The 18,721-nt window shown below is 38.6% G+C and overlaps 1 pseudogene; it reads left to right on the forward strand.

The window, feature by feature from the left end:
- Nucleotides 1–13,609: 13,609 nt before the first annotated feature.
- Nucleotides 13,610–18,550, forward strand: LOC112168471 (annotated as a pseudogene).
- The last annotated feature ends 171 nt before the right edge of the window (nucleotides 18,551–18,721 follow it).

Here is an 18,721-nt window from a genome sequence, read left to right on the forward strand (position 1 = left end):
GGCTCAAAACACCAAAGAACATCAGGGTTTCAAAATAGGATAAAAGACCTCAAAAGGCAGGAGTTGACGAGCAGCAAAATGCCAAAAGCCACCACTTCAGTTCTGCTCCCTTTCAACTTCGTGCACAATCCTGAAATGAGTAGGGGTGAGCATCACTTACGTTCATATGCTCAGTAGGAAGTAACGCTAGCCAGGTTTGAAAACTAATTGAAGTTGGTACCAATAAAACATTAAGCAACATTAGCAGAAAACTAAAGTTTGTATGACAGTTTCCAGTGAAAAGTATGCGTGAAGGATACCGATTTTTCTACAAACCAATGACCGGTCTTAATGCCAACTACTTACTTGCTAAAGTAAATGTACAAACAACCAGCAAGAAGTAGCGAGAGTGGCCTTTTACGCCATACCACCTAGGAGTAAAGCTTCACCTCAAAGGATGTTAGACGTCCTCCATTCCGTATAGCCCCTCCGGAGGTTTAGGGGATCGAAACCCAAGGTATTCACTTTGCTCTCTTCACTCTCAGGTCACCACTTAAAAACAATGCAATGTATATGCACAAAACATAGAAATCTTTTCAAGAAAAGCTCTAACTAGTGAAGACCCCCTACCTAGAATCCTTGATGTGTAAGTCCCAGCAAGTACCACAGAACCACTCTTCAATTCACTTGAGTCCTTGATCCTATTATGAACATGCAAACCACCATCAGTCCTAATAACATTTCTCCCTTAGACTAAATCACTCAATTAGAGACTGAGCAGTAGCTAGAGCTTCACCATGTGTGGGCTTATTCCAAAAAGAGAACATTGATCAGAATGCATAGAAAACACTGGTTTGTAGTCACTTTCGAACAAAGACAAAACCTTTTCTAAGCCTTTCGAACTGAAGTTAAGTTTCCGGGCATGCTTTGCATGTCTAATCTAACTTACTGAAGATCGAGGACAGAAAACAAGTGTGACGTCCCGAACCCGAATTCACCGGTTTACTAGTCATTTGGACGGTAAACGACTTTTACTTTTACTTTTACTGTCGTTTCAATGCTTTTAGGGGGCCCTAAAAGTTGACTTTTTGTTCGGGTCAAAATTTGAGAAAATGTTCTTCATGGAAGTTGTAGAGGACGTTAAACCGAGCACGTGCATATGTGGTACGTAAAAATCGGACTTAATATGGGAGAGTTATGGCCAAAAATGTAGAAATTACTGTTCATGGTAAGTTTTATATATATATGGAAATTTACTGTTGGTAGATTTATATATTTGGAAACCTACCCAACCGGGTAAGTTCTCTCTTTCTCTCTCCCCGACTCTTTCTCCCCTCTCGGCCGATTTCTTCCCCCTCCGGTTTCTTCCTCCTCCGGCCGACCCAGGACACAATCCGGCCACCCCCAAGCTCGGTTTCTTCCCCTTGTCACGTCTGTGGAGGTATTTCACGACGATTTGGCCGGAGAACCTCGATTTGGAGCGGAGGAAGCTACGGTGGCAGTTGGAAGCTTTTGCCGATTTCCGGCGATTCCGGCCACCTCCGGTCCTCATTCCGGCGTCGAAGGTTCGGTTTTCATCACTGATCATTTCCCCTATGGCCTTGTATCACGATTTGTTGTGTAGATGCCGAATCGACGAATTGAAATTCTAGGGTTCTTGAGGATTTCTGGGTTTTTGTTCATTGAATCGATTTCGGCCATTTTTAATTGTTATTTGGGAATGTTGTAGTTGAGAAGTTGAATCAGTGTGTTGAGAAGGTGCTACTGCCAAATTTTGGTGGCCATCGGAGATGGTGGCGGCGGCGCCGCCACTGTGGGCGGCGGTAGCGGCGGCTAGGGTAGTTTATAAATTTCAATTTTTAGCTAGTTAAATTCTATAATTATCATAGAGCTTATATATGAAGTTTGGTGAATTTTGGAGGAGTTTGGAATTGTTTGTGAATTTTCGAAGTTTGGAGTTTTGTGGTGGAATTATGGGAAATCCGGCCGTCGGATTTCCCTCGTTTTCATTATGGAATATGTAAATTGAGGAATTAGAATTGTGGAAGAGATTTGGGTTGAATTTGAGAAGTATTGGAGATAGGGATTTTCGGATTTCGTTTAAGTTCGTAATTATTTTATCGGATTGCCGTTTACGGAAATATAATTGTGTACAGGGCAATGTCGCGAGCTACGGTTAGATGAAGGAACTCGTTTGCGTGGTTGCCAATAGTACTGTGAGTGGACATTTGTTTTTAAATTAATTCCGCATGCAGTATTATTATTATTTTCTTCCAATTGAGATTTAATTATGTTTTGAATATTTGAGATTTAGTTTATCGAGATTTATTTATGAATTACGAGGTTAGTATTGAAATTCCTTCCCGTGGGCTTGTAGTAGATTTTTGAGTTGGGATTCATGAGTTATTGAGTTGGGAAATGATTTTCGGGAGGTGACTGATTCGGAAAAATATTATGAGAATTATTGTTTTCGAATATCAGTTTTTATGAAGATATACGAGTGCGAGAGATTTTAGCAACATGATTGATTTATCGAGAATTATTAGGTTTTGAATTCCGCACTTATCAGACTTGGGTTAGATGGAACTTTCTTTCCGAAAGCAATTATTGAATTATAGAGTATGTGATTATGCTTTCGAGGATTTATTGAGATATCGAGGATTGAGTTAGTGAGTTATTACTGAGATATGCTTTCGGTGAATTATTATTGATTTATTGAGGTAATATCGAGTTTCTTTCCGAAAGCAAGTGATTGAAAGAGGTTATGTTCAGTTCTTGAGGAGGCTATTCAGTTTATTAAGGAGGCCAGTTTTGGCGCATGCGTATCTTACCTAGTTGGCAGTCCCTTCTAGGTAATAGTCTGGTTGGCAGTCCCTTCCAGACTACAGCTCGGTTGGCAGTCCCATCCGATGCGTCACCTGGTTGGCAGTCCCTTCCAGATGACATGAGGTAGCTAGTCGGCAGTCCCGTCTACTACCTGTGGTTAGTCGGCAGTCCCGTCTACTACATGTGGCTAGTTGGCAGTCCCATCTATCCACCGCCTCCTATCCCGGTTGGCAGTCCCTTCCGATGCGTCATCTGGGTGGCAGTCCCTCCTAGATGGCATGAGATGACTAGACAGCAGTCCTTTCTAGTCATCAAACGAGCCTCATGAAAAGGATGTTTTTATAAGGATTGAGGATGAGATTTTAAGAGATTTCAAGATGTTCTTGTTACGTGATTGAGATTTCAGTAAAGAGGATGATTAAGAGTGTTTTCAAGATTGTTACTGCATGCGAGGTTTTAGAGAATAACTTGGGAAAGCATTAAGTTTTACTTATTCATTTGAAATTACTTATTTTTCGTCCACTCACTCTAACGGATTTTAAATGTTTTCCCCTGGGCCCTTCGGTTTTAAATGCCCAGTTTGCAGGCCAGTTTAGCTTGAGGTCGAGCGTACTTGGGGTTGAGGCATAGCTGTCATAGCTTCCGCATTATAAAAGCATCGGTCATTTATCTTGCTTTCTATTCTCTTGTTCGCCTGTATATTAGATTGCTCTGATAACCTATGAGATTAATATTCTTAAGTTTCAGAATTGTTTGGTGATATGAGAGATGTTGTGATATAGGGAGCAGGGTGGCTCCAGGAGAATAAGGATGGATGATTTAGAAGTGTAATTGTTTTTCTACAGGTTTTGGGTTGTCCATTTTTAGGGGAAGTTCTGTCAAATTTTTGGTAGAATTTCTTCTAAGGTGGGCCCCGCAGGGCCTCTTCGGATTTCAGGGTGAAATCCGGGGCGGGTCCTGTCAGTTGGTATCAGAGCATTAGGTTGTTAGGTTCTGTAGACTCGTTTCTATTCTAGTTACCTTATATGCTTGATGTTACTCAGTACCTCCCGAGTGATGGCCCGACTGCAGCGGTTCCCCATCGTTTACTCTTCGGTGCTGAAGTATTCATCAAGTATGTAAGGTACGTGGTTAATGACTTTCATTCAGGTGCTATGCCTCGTATACGCCGACCTCATAGGGATTTCTCCGTGTATCAGATTAATTACGTGTCTTGCATCTTTTCCTGGTGATGGTGATGTTAGATTACTCTACAGGTTTGAGTTATGTTACGAAATGTGATCCGAGGGAATGTGGTGGTTATCTCTCCCTCGATGCCAACAAGTTTGTTGGGGCAAGGTTTAAGGTGCAAGACTGGAGTTCGATTTCGTGTTTGATTGTTAGAGTTGAGTGGGCATAGATTTGGGTTGTCTCAGTTTGCTATAAATTGCTTTAGAATCAGAATTGTTGATGGAAATGGAACTAGTAATATTAGTGGTTCTGACGTTGAACCAAGTTTCAGGAGATGTGTTACGTGATGTGATATGGCATGTATGTGACATTTGTGATATCATTGATAGTTGTTGGAGATTACTTAGAAATCATGACTGGTTATCTTGGCTCTTTGACCTAACCATGATATTTGGATTTCGTTTTGTCCGGATTGGAAGAAATTGATTTTAGATACATTGACTTATAATTGATCCTTTTGAAGTTTTCGAGTAAGGAGATGGACAGAATTTAAATTTTTGAAATAGTGTTATGTTTAAAACTTGAGTATTCAGTTGGACGCTCAGAGCTTTACAATCGAATTACGATCTTTGCCAGTATTTAATTGAGAAGATTTGAAACAACTTTTGTTTATGAGATTGTGCTTATGCGTGTACTCAATTGGTTATCCGTTTTGGTTGAAATGGTTGTACCTAAAAATTGGAGAATAGTGGTAGTGATCTCGTTGGGTATTCATAATGGTGCAAGTGGAATTACTTGTGATACGGAGTATGATTCGAGTTATAATTGTGGAGCCTTAAAGATTAATTGTGATAGATTCTTGGTGAAGTTTTTTCTAGACAGTTGGATTGTGATATTGTAAGAGTGGTTAGTGGAATAACTTTGAGGAAATAAGTTTCCTAGTTGGCTCCGGAAATACTTCTAATTAAGGTTTGACCAGAATTCTTGTTATATGTGGGTCAAACGTAATACGGTATGTCTGTGTAGTGGCGTATTTCAATGGTAATTAAATGGAGGAATTGGATCGCCAGGTGGTTGGATTAATTTCAGATCCAGGTACCGCTTTGTGTGAAATGAGATGTTGGACGGGTGTCTGTTTTACATCAAGGTTGTTGTCCGAGGAAAGATTCTGTGAACGGTGTTTTATCATCTAGGAAAAAAATTGGTTGTTGCTTGAGTTGAATACGTACATTAACAGATTGCTTTGAAGGAATTAAGTGAATTTTTCTACCTTGGTACCGTTACTGGTGGAATGGGTTTTATCAAGGGTTTCAATTGACTCTTGAAGTACTAAATTGTTGAGCGAGTATGGTTGAGTTGTGTTGTTGGATTTATGCTTAGCGAGATAAGGATTGAGAAATTTTGGTGCAATCTTAGTTAGCGCGGATTAGTTTTTGAAATTGTTGTTGTAGCTGGAATATTATTGAATAAGTGTTGTTAGAGGGTGGATCTTCAGCTACTTTATCCTCAGTTTAGTGATGACAGCGTCGCTTGGGGATACCGGCTTTGAGCCATGTCAGGAGAGTTCGCTATACTCAAGTACTTGCAAGTTTGACGTTGATTATTGGAAGATTATGGTGTGGAAACATAGAGAAGAAAGAATGGACTATCTTGCTAGCAGTCTGGTACAGAAATTTTGAACATAAACAGGTGTGTGAAATGTGTCGCTTTATGGCCAGCAGGGTATGTATCAAAGAAGTTTCTCTAGTTGACTTAGATGTCATCTCAAGGCTTTGATCAATGTTTTAGTCAGGTATCAAAGTAGCGCAATGAAAGTGTAGTGGCCCCATAACATGCATGATTAAGAACTTATAGGTTGGTTCGAGGCTACTCATTGATATGCTTGACAACTATGGGATCTCTACGTGCACGACATTCGATCAGAAATTTAAGCACAAACAGACAAAAAGCAAGTGCGGTTTTGTGGTTGCTAAGGAAATTGGTTGTTTCAGACATGTGGGTTATCAGTGAGCATCTTGTGGTGTTTTATTAACTGTTGGACTTTACATAACCCGTGTACGAATTGAAATTGTTTTAAGTGTGAGTAAATGTATTATTATGTTGTTGGTGAACAAAGTGGATCTTCACTGTACGAGTTATATGAAAAAGAGTATGAATGCTACTATTCAACTGAATAGTTTGTGATATTGATACCATGAGTCATCTGAACTATTATTTGACCTAAATTTCTTGACGTCGAAGATGTGTACTTGTGGGTATGTACTATTACATAGTTAGGTAAGACAAGGGTATCCAACTTGGAACATTGATACATTTGGGGTTCTAAGTATATGTTTTTGGTTGCTTGTGTAATCGAGATTGTCGAGATTATCAGCTACTCCAGTCGTTGACTTAAGATTGCAAAGGGAAAACTTAATCCAAAGAAGATTTGATTTTCGTTGTGCAGTTTCAAGGTGTAGTTTTTACAAGTAACCGACCTTGATTTAGCCTTGAGTCTTTATTCTGAGAATTTTAGTAGGTGTTTCTGCTCACATAGTTGAACAGTTTACAGATTGCTTCAAAAATAGTGCTTTGACGATGTTCTCCCTCAGTTGTTAAGGACTGTCAGTAATGAGTGGAAGTAAATCTACCTACTAAAACACTGAATTTAGTAAGAACGCTGTGGGAATTATTCAGATCGCAATAATTGGCTAGATTTCAGCTAGAGAATTGTTTCTTATAAGGGTTGATCTCCATGTTCTAATTGGTCAAGTTTTGGATCAGTTTTGAAGGTAATTTCTACATGATTTGAGCAGACTTGCACATCTTTTCTGTGCCTTATCATCGCCACGGCCGTACGATTGATGTGTTATTCATCTTCGTGACTGTTTACTATGGATTGGCGTGTGCACCCATCTCTACTTCAATAGTATGGAATTTCGAGGACGAAATTTTTATAAGGTGGGGAGATTGTGACGTCCCGAACCCGAATTCACCGGTTTACTAGTCATTTGGACGGTAAACGACTTTTACTTTTACTTTTACTGTCGTTTCAATGCTTTTAGGGGGCCCTAAAAGTTGACTTTTTGTTCGGGTCAAAATTTGAGAAAATGTTCTTCATGGAAGTTGTAGAGGACGTTAAACCGAGCACGTGCATATGTGGTACGTAAAAATCGGACTTAATATGGGAGAGTTATGGCCAAAAATGTAGAAATTACTGTTCATGGTAAGTTTTATATATATATGGAAATTTACTGTTGGTAGATTTATATATTTGGAAACCTACCCAACCGGGTAAGTTCTCTCTTTCTCTCTCCCCGACTCTTTCTCCCCTCTCGGCCGATTTCTTCCCCCTCCGGTTTCTTCCTCCTCCGGCCGACCCAGGACACAATCCGGCCACCCCCAAGCTCGGTTTCTTCCCCTTGTCACGTCTGTGGAGGTATTTCACGACGATTTGGCCGGAGAACCTCGATTTGGAGCGGAGGAAGCTACGGTGGCAGTTGGAAGCTTTTGCCGATTTCCGGCGATTCCGGCCACCTCCGGTCCTCATTCCGGCGTCGAAGGTTCGGTTTTCATCACTGATCATTTCCCCTATGGCCTTGTATCACGATTTGTTGTGTAGATGCCGAATCGACGAATTGAAATTCTAGGGTTCTTGAGGATTTCTGGGTTTTTGTTCATTGAATCGATTTCGGCCATTTTTAATTGTTATTTGGGAATGTTGTAGTTGAGAAGTTGAATCAGTGTGTTGAGAAGGTGCTACTGCCAAATTTTGGTGGCCATCGGAGATGGTGGCGGCGGCGCCGCCACTGTGGGCGGCGGTAGCGGCGGCTAGGGTAGTTTATAAATTTCAATTTTTAGCTAGTTAAATTCTATAATTATCATAGAGCTTATATATGAAGTTTGGTGAATTTTGGAGGAGTTTGGAATTGTTTGTGAATTTTCGAAGTTTGGAGTTTTGTGGTGGAATTATGGGAAATCCGGCCGTCGGATTTCCCTCGTTTTCATTATGGAATATGTAAATTGAGGAATTAGAATTGTGGAAGAGATTTGGGTTGAATTTGAGAAGTATTGGAGATAGGGATTTTCGGATTTCGTTTAAGTTCGTAATTATTTTATCGGATTGCCGTTTACGGAAATATAATTGTGTACAGGGCAATGTCGCGAGCTACGGTTAGATGAAGGAACTCGTTTGCGTGGTTGCCAATAGTACTGTGAGTGGACATTTGTTTTTAAATTAATTCCGCATGCAGTATTATTATTATTTTCTTCCAATTGAGATTTAATTATGTTTTGAATATTTGAGATTTAGTTTATCGAGATTTATTTATGAATTACGAGGTTAGTATTGAAATTCCTTCCCGTGGGCTTGTAGTAGATTTTTGAGTTGGGATTCATGAGTTATTGAGTTGGGAAATGATTTTCGGGAGGTGACTGATTCGGAAAAATATTATGAGAATTATTGTTTTCGAATATCAGTTTTTATGAAGATATACGAGTGCGAGAGATTTTAGCAACATGATTGATTTATCGAGAATTATTAGGTTTTGAATTCCGCACTTATCAGACTTGGGTTAGATGGAACTTTCTTTCCGAAAGCAATTATTGAATTATAGAGTATGTGATTATGCTTTCGAGGATTTATTGAGATATCGAGGATTGAGTTAGTGAGTTATTACTGAGATATGCTTTCGGTGAATTATTATTGATTTATTGAGGTAATATCGAGTTTCTTTCCGAAAGCAAGTGATTGAAAGAGGTTATGTTCAGTTCTTGAGGAGGCTATTCAGTTTATTAAGGAGGCCAGTTTTGGCGCATGCGTATCTTACCTAGTTGGCAGTCCCTTCTAGGTAATAGTCTGGTTGGCAGTCCCTTCCAGACTACAGCTCGGTTGGCAGTCCCATCCGATGCGTCACCTGGTTGGCAGTCCCTTCCAGATGACATGAGGTAGCTAGTCGGCAGTCCCGTCTACTACCTGTGGTTAGTCGGCAGTCCCGTCTACTACATGTGGCTAGTTGGCAGTCCCATCTATCCACCGCCTCCTATCCCGGTTGGCAGTCCCTTCCGATGCGTCATCTGGGTGGCAGTCCCTCCTAGATGGCATGAGATGACTAGACAGCAGTCCTTTCTAGTCATCAAACGAGCCTCATGAAAAGGATGTTTTTATAAGGATTGAGGATGAGATTTTAAGAGATTTCAAGATGTTCTTGTTACGTGATTGAGATTTCAGTAAAGAGGATGATTAAGAGTGTTTTCAAGATTGTTACTGCATGCGAGGTTTTAGAGAATAACTTGGGAAAGCATTAAGTTTTACTTATTCATTTGAAATTACTTATTTTTCGTCCACTCACTCTAACGGATTTTAAATGTTTTCCCCTGGGCCCTTCGGTTTTAAATGCCCAGTTTGCAGGCCAGTTTAGCTTGAGGTCGAGCGTACTTGGGGTTGAGGCATAGCTGTCATAGCTTCCGCATTATAAAAGCATCGGTCATTTATCTTGCTTTCTATTCTCTTGTTCGCCTGTATATTAGATTGCTCTGATAACCTATGAGATTAATATTCTTAAGTTTCAGAATTGTTTGGTGATATGAGAGATGTTGTGATATAGGGAGCAGGGTGGCTCCAGGAGAATAAGGATGGATGATTTAGAAGTGTAATTGTTTTTCTACAGGTTTTGGGTTGTCCATTTTTAGGGGAAGTTCTGTCAAATTTTTGGTAGAATTTCTTCTAAGGTGGGCCCCGCAGGGCCTCTTCGGATTTCAGGGTGAAATCCGGGGCGGGTCCTGTCAACAAGTGTAAAGGTTTTCAAATCAATTGTTTGTAACAATAAGCTGCAAGTTTTGAGAAAATTTCAGAAAACTGGAAACAAGCAAGAAAATTTCACTAACAATTAGTCTTTCAGTGATTTCAAGCGAAACTTTCCAAATTTGAAGTAGAAATGCAAAGCTACTATTTTGAAAAGTTTCATGCTAAACGAAGTTCAAATGAAGGGTCAAACAAGAATCTAAAATTGACAGAAACGCTGACTCTGCAGAAATCCTGAAATAGTGCAGTAACTTCAAAATAGCACAAGTATCTCATTTTAACTCTGTTTTTCACGAAACCAAGTTCAAATGATCATTGAAGGGTCTAATTTAGGCTGTCAAAAACTGAGAGTAAAACAAGGAGTATAGGTTTTTCGAAAATCATGGAATAGCCCACTGGTTAAGCTTGGTGTTGTCTTTGAGGCATAACATCAAACACTTGGAGTGCAGTAATTGAACTTTGGTCTTTTCTAGTCCTATCCATCCTCATGGGTTTACCAAAATGTAATGATCAAAAGTGCATTCCATTACAACCTTGAATGGCTTTAAGAACTGGAATTTAACAGAAAGTAGAAGTTCTTACCGAAATGAAAGAAAATTTCTGGTATTGAAGCAAAATAGAGAGAAGCTCAGTGGTTTGAAATCTCAAAGTCTTCCATATGTTCTGTCATAGTGAAATACGTGAATTAGAGGAGGTATACATGACATGCAAGGCAATAGAAGACCTGGAGCTGCGAAATTGGAAAAGTGCAGAAGAAGGTTTGATCAACCCTTAGCTTCATACCTCCTAACATGATGACAAGCAAGACTTGGAGATAAAGTAGCTACTGATTTTCAACCTTAGATGAAAGTGAAGTAAGCAGATTCAAATGTTTCAGAGCTTAAGAGAAGAGTGAGAATGGAATGGAAAGAGAATAGAAGTAGTTTGGTTTTTGTTAACTGAGTGTTTGGCTGTAAAAGAGTCTAAGCAATGAATATATAGGTGACATTTTAAATAAACTAAATAAATAGAGGCTAAAAGACTTTTGTTAATGAAATATGCTGAAAAGGTAAGAAATAAATTAAAAGCGGAAATTATTTGATTTCTAGTCGAAGTAAAAGAAATATGACCAAATGGAAGAACAGGACTATGACTCATTTAAAAATCGGGATAGGTATTTACCAAGGTTGAGGAATGCTCACTTTTGACTAGGTAACTCCCTAAGATAGTTCCTAGAATTTAAGGCTCTCACAACTACCCTCTAGATTATTTTCCTGCAATTGGAGAACTATTAACAATGTTAAATTTCCAAGAGAAGATGGAATGCTCCCCGATACTTGGTTGTTGTTAACAACTGCCCAAGCCTTGAAAGCTGCCCAATATCTGTGGGGATGCTACCAGTGAAGGAGTTTTCTTGCATACCAAGTGACTGCAGGTTGGCAAGATTCCCTAATCCAATTGGGATGCTTCCATGTAGGTGGTTTTCTCCAATTACAAGGCTTCGGAGATTGATTGAGAGATCGGATATTGATGTGGGCAATGTGCCTCCAAAATTGTTGTCTTTGAACTGCAATATAGTTAGCTGTGTGGCATTGATCAATTATGAGACAAAACTCAAGTCACCATCTTTACTGCTTCCAAGCTAGATTATTATCATAGACATTGAACTTCACAATGTTATGAAGATTTCGTAAATTTGGCACTTGTCCAGTGAGTTTGTTTGATTGACATTGAAATGACAGAATATTTGTTGCATTAGATATTGACCAAGGAATGGACCCAATAAATTGATTGTCACCAATGGAAAAGATTTGAAGGTTAGGAAAAGCAGTGCTCAAGTTTTGTGGAAGACTTCCTTGAATTTGGTTTATTGCTACGGTGAATGTAACTAAACCAGAGAGATTGTAAATGTAGGAAGGGATGATACCAGATAACCTATCTGAGTCGAAATAGATACCTATTAATTTTTTCAATTGGCATAGAGAACTAGGGATGGTTCCTTCTAAGTTATTCAAAGATGATGAAAATATCTTGAGAGACGAAAGGTTCCCGAAAGGAGGGATCTCTCCCGTTAAATTGTTGGATCCCAATCTTAAAGCTTGAAGCTTTGACAAGGAACTCAGTTTGGGAGGAATTTTACCCACTAGATTGTTTCTTCTAAGAAAGAGAGTGATGAGTTCAAAGCAATTGGATATATTGGCAGGAATGGTGCCAGTAAGTGAGTTATTGTTTAGACGCAGTACCTGCAATTAGGGGTGGGCTCGCGAAACCGAAAACCAAAAAAAACCACACCGATACCCGAACCGAAGCCGAAAAAAACCGTACCGAAAAGTTAAAAACCGCACTGCACCGAATCTGGTCTATTCGGTTTTCGGTTTCAGCCTGGTCGAAACCGAACCGAACCGAAAAACCAAACTCCCCAGAAACGGCGTTGTATATGTGGAATCGAAGGAGTAGGCTGCAATGAACCAACGCATTTGTAGACCAAGAGATGGCGTCAGAGTTTTCCGTTAGGTTGACCGCGTCAACTCGCATACGACAGGTAAGATGAAACTGTAAAGTATGAAGTAACCACAGGGGCTTTTACGGGAGAAGGAGAGAGGCGGGTGCGCCGAGAAGGAGATAAGGTTGGAAGACTAAATAGTGGTCTCCATCGTCCTCCATGTGTACAAAACATCAAAATTCCCGGTGAAGAAAACACCAAACTGCAAACGATTTATCATTGTGGAAGGGGCGTTCTTACGTGAAGGAGTAGTAATTGCGATTTGGAAAAGAAGGCACAGTAATATCGATACCGAGTATCCGATACAGCGAAATAGGACGGAGTAAGGCAAATACTCTCAAGTATTCGCTGCCGGAAGGAATACAATCTGGTTTCATCGACAGTTTCAGGTAATATATGGGGTCGGAATGTTGTTGTTATTCGATTTCTATGTAGAGATTATATGAAATTGTAGGGAATAAGAATTTGAATCTGTAGATTTTGGGATTGAGCATGGAGTCCCCAGATGTATGAGCAGGGAATCTGATATAGAACTTGCAGTGCATTAATTATGAAATAAGTGTAGACTTTATGGTTAGTGAGTGTGGACTTGATGGTTAGTGATGATGTTATTGTTTGATATGGATGTTTACTGTGAATTTAGTAGTTGATTGATTGATATCATAGTTTGATATAATGGGCTGTCTATTTAATTTTACAGAATAATATTATAAGTATGGCATGTAAGGACTTGATATAAGCCGTTGAAAACAAGTTGATGACCGAAACATTATCGCCTCTCCCGGACTCCGAAATTGGGAAACTACTGGGGTAGAATTTGCAGAGGTTCATATTTTTTGTTCTTGTTTAGTTGTGTACCAGATGTCCATGTAAAAGTGTTATTTAATGTGAATCAAGTGAGGCCAGGTAAGAGGATGAAGTACGCGTATTTAGTTATAAAGTTAGTCAAAAGAGCGTACATAAACTACTGCAAGTGTGCATGAGTCAATCCGAAAAACTTGTGAAATATGCAGAACATTGATTTGAAGTTATTTTATGTTTGATTGTGTTTTGGTCATTGTTGAATATGCAAACGATTATTTTGGAAAGGCTAATTAGACTACAATGAGAAGCCAAATGTAACACTGTTCTAGGAGCCTGCATTTCAATCAAATTCCCTGTCAGTGAAATTCTGAGCACATTTTACCAGTCAGTCAACACATTGTGTTGGTTCAGATGGTGTTCGTGTTGTCATCTTAGCTTTACAATAATGAGTGTTCTGCATAAGAGAATAGGTTCCTATTCCCTCTTCTTCTTCTTCTTTCACGCTTTTGCACCTTCTCGTTTGCTTTTTATTTTGTCTTGTTTTCTGATACCTTGTTTGGTTGCCGATGAGGAAAATTGAAACGGGGCATTTTTGTGTTCAGAGTGCTTGTAGTATGAGGCTGGCAGGGATGGAGGACACGGCGGAGCTGCTGGAGAAGAAGCTAGCGTCGGAAATTTCGAAGATGAGCTTAGAGGAGGCACTCACTCTCGCTCCTGTTTTCAGCCATCACCTCAATTTGATGGGCATTGCTGAAGTTCATCACAGGTCACTCAACGACTTGATCTCTCTGTTTTATTTTATTTTTTATATTAAATTTTTTGTTTTTTGAAAAAAAGAAAAAAAAAAAGGGGTTAAATTTCAGATATGTGCCTGTGTGTTTATACTTGTTTGGAAATGAAATATGAAGCACCAGAGCTTCAGGAAATAGTAGTGTCTATCAAGGATTGACTTCTAACTTTGGTTGTACGGTTAAAATTATGACATTCTAGCTTCCGAAAAGATAACATGAAAAAACAAAAATTGGTTGGAATTCTTTCAGCTGTGAATTTTAAAGCATTTTGGTGAATTTAGAGAAAGTTGTTGATTTGTGCAGGGTTTGTAGACAAAAGAATGTAAATCTTGTGATGATATTTTTAATCAGCTTCTGCAGCGTGGTGTTTCCCCAGACCAGCTTTACGATACTGTTTGCAAGCAGGTTGGTTCTTTTCCTCCTATCCTTTGTCTTGATTTGTATGCCTAGACAGAAAATAGTGGGGAAAATATATCACTCATGTTGTTAAGGTTTCTGTAAAAGATAAAACCCAACCAATTAAATGATCTTGTTTTAATGAGCTCAAGTTGTTGCTTCATTGATGTTGCCTCGTCTATCAGCACACTGTTGAACATAAGATGTGTGTGTGTGTGTGTTTCTACTGTTGTTCAGTCATTTAGATATCTTGTTCTCAACCTTAAGTTCTTGCTGCAGGAGGTCGAGATTGTTCTTACTGCACATCCTACACAAATTAATCGCGGAACTTTACAATACAAATATATCAGACTTTCTGTGAGTGGCTAGTGACTTTGCTCAATTTTTAGGATGTTGAACATTATGATTAAAAGACATGTTGAAAATTTGTTTAGACTAATAATATCAAGTTACTTGCAGCATCTTTTAAATTTAAGAGACCGACCTGATCTTACTAGTGAAGACAGAGATATGGTGATTGAAGATCTGGTATTGTTTTCCCAACCTTGTTCTCTTCTTCCAAAACCACTTTGCTGGGGCAAGGGGGATTGCATCTTAATGACATTGATATCGTGGATATTCTCTAATTTTCCTTGTGTTTTATATTTTACTCTTACTTTTATAGGTGCAAGAGATAACTTCTGTATGGCAAACAGATGAGCTTAGGCACCATAAACCCACACCAGTTGATGAAGCTGGGGCAGGTAAACCACTTCAACATTAGATTCATTGATGTTCACATGCTTTGGCTCTTTGAAATCGTGTGTATCACTTACAGACAAAATAAAATTGTATATATTGTTTACCACAGGTTTGAACATTGTGGAGCAGTCCCTTTGGAAAGCTGTACCTCATTATTTATGTCATCTCAGCAATGCTTTAAAGAAGGTTTGTCTTCAAATTCGTTTCTGGTATTGATCTGTTTCTGGTTCTTTATATGTAGCTACTACCTTCTGTCTTTCTATACTTCTTGTCATAATGTTTTCTTAATTTATTTATCAGCACACTGGGAAATTGGAAAACCACTTCCATTGAAATGCACACCAATCAGGTTTGGCTCTTGGATGGGGGGTGGTCGAGATGGAAATTCCAATGTGACAGCAAAGGTACTCGTGGGTCTTATTGATATTTTATTCGTAAATCTTCTCCTAATGGTATTATTTACTCTCTTAAATCTAGGAGAGTTTTTTCATGCCAACAAAAGACCTGAAGCATGAACTAATCATAACTTTGGCATATATTAGATCTGTGTTATACATAACTTAGTTTACTGTATTGGTAATGGTGTTGGTAATTCATGGGGCAGTAAATCATGTTTTGAGGGGAATAAAGCAAGCCCTGGTACTTAGAATCAATTACTTAACTGTACGGAGACATTGATGGATAAGCATGACTTAGTTGTGTAAAGTTTTAGACCATCAGTTTAACCTTCATTTCTGCTATCCCTTCCCTGTTCTTTTCTTTGGGGTATGAGAGAGGAGGTTTTAGTTTTAAGGATTCCAGTATACTGCCAGATTTCATGATTAGATTGCAAACTTAAGATTATTGTTTATGTAGAATTTATAATGCTGTCAGACTGTCTAGATCTTCTACACAATTATATCAACTTGCCTCTTTCTATTGGTTCAGGTCACAAAAGATGTCTCGCTTTTATCTAGGTGGATGACTATTGATCTCTATATTAGAGAAGTGGATAGCCTGAAATTTGAACTATCCATGAATTGGTGCAGTAATAGCTTGTCAAAACTGGCACAGGAGATTCTAGAGCACAGTATGACATATTGCAGTTATTTTCAGTGGTCATTAATATTGGCTGCTTGGTATCATGTGGAGACTACCAAAGCATAGCTTCCATTGTTTTTCTTTGACAATTTCCTTAACAGGTTACTCCTATGTTTCTGATTTTTTTTTTTTTATTGCTTGATCTTTTGTTTGAGGGCTGGGATTTTGTTGTTCTGAGACTCGGATCTTATTAATATAACAATTTAAATCTCTAGATCACTTCTGTGTATGCAGAATAAAAAACGTTGAAAGACAGATGAACACTCTTACTTTATGTTCTGCCAGGCAGGATAGAGCAGATGGTTAATTAGTGAAAGTAATTGAGTGAAAAAATTGGAGTCATAGTTTACAAAATTCTTTGTGTTTTATGGACCTATGGGAATTTGACTTCTCTTACCCCAACTCTTCTATGCATAAGTACCCACTGGTCATCCCCTCCTGATTTCTTAAGGTTTCAATTTATTTTTAATAGATGATGAATATACTTGTGAATCAATTTATAATGTTAACATAATTGAAATTCTCTCTTCAGAATCTGCATCTGAGGATCACCAGAGTTGGGATCATCAGTGTTATAATAGGAATCAGGTAAAGTAACAACCTGCAGCACTTCCAACACAACTTCCAGCTAGAGCTGATCAGCCCTCTTGCACTGGTGAACATCCGATTATCCTCTTAAACCTACTTTTTGAAGAAAAAAATTATAGAAAAATTGAGGATCTCAGAAGTTGTGTTACTTTATATTATGTTCATATGCTGCCATCCCTTATTGCATAAATGAGAACTTGCTCAACTATGTTACAAAGACAACTGTCATCAGTTCCAAAAAAGGCAGTGTGTATCACATGAGCCCTTGTAGTTATTTCCTTTTCAAATATGGAGGGAATCAATTTTCATAAATAAAATCTTAATTTAGCTGTACAATAGTGAGCTAGAGCTGTCTTTCCACCTAGAATCTCTATTAGCAGTTACTTTTTTTCTCTTTGATTGTTAGCCTTCCTGAAGTGTTTATTTACCAGCACCTAATGTATTCTATGATCAATGGTACTCATGGTTTCTCAGTTCTTTTAAACTTGCCTCTTCATGCAGTATGCAATGTTGGTCATTCTCACTATCCCAGAATTGAAATGTTGGTCATTTTAACTGAAGATTGCATTGGGGCAGGAATCTGGTAGACATGCTGAAACACTTGATGCAATTACCAAATATTTGGATATGGGCACATACAGTGAGTGGGATGAAGAAAAGAAACTGGAATTTCTAACAAGAGAGCTCAAAGGAAAAAGGACCGCTAGTCCCATCTAGCATGGAGGTAAAGTAGTAGTGTTAGGACTTAGGATTACTATGCTCCAAAGTTCAGAATAAGTTACTTCTACCCGAATTTTTTGAGAAAAAAAATAATTCTGACAAGAATTCTTTGCTATATATCTAACGTGTCTCTTCATTACAACAATTAAATGAAATTATGGTAGTCATTATTTACCTACAGGGAATGAACTTTAAATAAGCACAAGTTGATCTAGCATGATGATAGAGTTGTTTACTATTCCCAAAAATTTAAGCTGTTAGGATTAAGGTCAACAATTTGTTATACTCTCAAACTCACTTCATAGCATGCGTTCAACTTAATTGGGAGGTTTTGCAATTGCAAAAATTCCAACTCAGGATCTTCTTTTCTGATAGGAAGAGAAAGTCTTGGTTTACCACTATTGGCCAAAATCTTAAACTATGAAGGTGTGTTCCATGGGTGTTTGCATGGACTCAAACCAGGATCTTCTTTTCTGATAGGAAGAGCTCTACTGGAATTGGACATCTTTGGGCAATTCCATGGGTGTTTGCATGGACTCGAACCAGATTTGTTCTTCCAGCTTGGGTGGAGTTGAACCAGGTTTAAGGGGAGTTTGTGAGAAGGGACACACTGAAGACTTGAAAGCCATGTACCAAGCTTCTTGAACCCCAAAGACGTTGATGAAGTCCAATTAGAGGAAGAGCCTCCAACTCAACTGCTAGACGGGGAAAATTGTAAAGCTAGCAAGTACTGAAGACATTCCTAGCATGAAATGAAAACACGAGACTGTTTTATTTGAAATCTTCTGTTAGAATCATTAGTATTCAGATCTTTGGTTGATGCCCTACTGACCCAGAATGTTGATGGGAATTCACATTTTTGACTGCTAGTATCATCTGTGGAGCATAATTGTTTGCTGTTGTATCACATGAATTCAATTCACCATGCCCTACCAAAGAGATTTCTGCTTAAAGTTTTCATTTGGTAGAAGCAGAATTAGTATATCTGGAATGGGATTAGCAGAGTCTAATTATGCTCCACCCTTGTACGAGTTTGTAATTACTTTGGTCTTTGCATATTTTTAACAAGTGCTACTGGCCATTTGTTCTGTTGGATAGTTTTGGGTGTTTAGCAGTAGATAGTAGTTTGGATGATTAACAGGAACTGCTATGCCATCTGTTCTGTTTCATTTTTATGCTTTCATCTTAAAATTGAGTTGAGTATATTCATCCTTTACACATTTCCTGTAACACAATTATCTCATTGTATCTGCACAGCCATACCAAACAGTCATAGTGGCATAGTTGTTCATTGTTTTGCGATACATCATGTGTAAAGCTTGTTTGTGACTGTCTAACTGTATTTGTTCATTTCAAGGAGCT

This window comes from Rosa chinensis, chromosome 1 (genome assembly GCF_002994745.2).
Source record: "Rosa chinensis cultivar Old Blush chromosome 1, RchiOBHm-V2, whole genome shotgun sequence".
Classification (NCBI taxonomy): Eukaryota; Viridiplantae; Streptophyta; class Magnoliopsida; order Rosales; family Rosaceae; genus Rosa; species Rosa chinensis.